The sequence below is a fragment of the Nannospalax galili genome, unplaced genomic scaffold, assembly GCF_000622305.1.
Source record: "Nannospalax galili isolate Female #2095 unplaced genomic scaffold, S.galili_v1.0 scaffold741, whole genome shotgun sequence".
NCBI lineage: Eukaryota > Metazoa > Chordata > Mammalia > Rodentia > Spalacidae > Nannospalax > Nannospalax galili.
In genome coordinates this window covers 637,453-639,361 of record NW_008346093.1, presented here as the reverse complement: position 1 = coordinate 639,361, position 1,909 = coordinate 637,453, and positions in this window count along the sequence as shown.

Below are 1,909 nucleotides of genomic sequence, written 5' to 3'. Positions count from 1 at the left end.
GTCTAAAACCTGTAAAAGCCTCCACTCTCCCTTACTCTGGGCTCTCAGCACGGATCCGTTGAGTTGGTGAGGTCTGAGAGCCTGAGTTTAAGCCTGAATAAACCATAAACCTTTGCTTTTGCATTTTGGTGTGTTGGGTCCTTGGTGGTCTTTTTGGGGTCCAGTGGATGAGGTACAACATTTAGGGACTCTCCCGGGATCCCCTCAGAGACCCCTGAGAGGAACCGACCCCAAAAGGCTGGGTAAGTTTTTGTAAAACTGTGTGTGCCTGTCTTCTCTATACTTTCACTTTGGTCACGGCCATCTGATCTCAGTTTTTCTTTGTCACTGAAATGCTAGCGAGGTGACCTGGAGGATTTGGGAGATGTCCCCATCCTCATTGGGGGTGGGTGTTCCTCATCGGACACCGCACCAGGACACTAGTCCATTTGAAACCTCAGAGGACCTCACGATCCTGTTGGGACATGCACGTCCTATCCGTACGGTCTTTGGCATAATCGAGATGGGGAACTCACAAGGCCAAAAGTCCAGACCACCTGAAAGCCGTGGTAGTTTATTCTGGGCCCTCTGTCTGTCTGTGTCATTCTTGTGTCTTGTGATCTTCGTTCTAATTTCTTTGTTGACGAAATGGACCAGACTGATAAATCCTATGGGCAACACCCATCTTCCTCTCTAGATATTACACTAGTCCACTGGGGGGGGCATTAAGATGATTGCCCATAACAATAGTGTAGATGAAAAGAAAAAGAAATGGACAACTTTATGTTCAGTTGATTGGCCCTCCTTCAATGTTGGATGGCCCCCTGAAGGGAATTTTAACCTGAGTTTGATTTCCAGGGTAGAGGACCAAGTCTTCCGCCCATGAACGGGCCACCAGGACCAGATCCCATACATTGTGCCCTGGCTAGGCCCCATTGAACCACCCGATGCCCCGCCCCCACCTGGGTCAAGTCCTTCCTTCCTCCCGATTAATCCAACTGCTCCCCCTCCACCTCTGCAGGTCCCTCTCAGACCAAAGGTGGAAGAGAAACCCATTCTCCAGGGAGGCATGGAGGAGAATGACATCTTTCCCCTGCCCTAGTACTCTCAGATGGGCACCCTGCCAATGGTGCCACAAATGCAGGCCCCACCTCCTAACCCTGAGGAGCCACCATCGCCTCCACAGAAACCTGCGCAGGCCACACGGAGCCGGAGGGGGCAGCCCCCCAGCCTGACACCACTGTCCTCCTCCTTTGGAAGGCGGGGACCCCAGACGGAGAGGGCAATCAGCTCTTTCATTACTGTCCCTTTGCCACCAGTGATCTTTACAACTGGTGCTCACAGAATGTGCCTTTCTCTGAAAACCCCAGGGACTTGATTAACTTATTGGAAACTGTTCTCTTCACTCACCAGCCCCCCTGGGACAATTGTCACCAGCTCCTGAGTGTCCTGTTCACTACTGAGGAGTGAAACAGGATCCTGGAGGCAGCCCGGAAATTGGTTCCGGGCCCCACAGGGGACCCTACCACAGACCCAGGCATCACTAATGCCAGCTTTCCCCCTAGCCATCCTGACTGGGACTACAACATGGCAGAAGGTAAGGAGAGGCTCCTGGTCTACTGCCAGACTCTGTTAGTGGGTCTCAAAATGGCAGCTCAAAAACCCACCAATATGTCTAAGGTCTATGATGTCAGACAGGGGCCTGAAGAGAGCCCAGCCTCATACTTAGGTTACAAGATGCCTTCCGGTGGTTCACTCTGTATGACTCAGAAGCAGAGGAATCAGCTCAAACTGTGGTTTGCTTTCGTTAACCAGGCAGCCCCTGACATCAAGAGAAAGTTACAGTCTTTAGATAGACTATGAGAAAAGAACCTTAGGGACTTAATAGCAGTGGCAGAAAAGGTTTATAATAGAAGGGAGACAGTAGAAT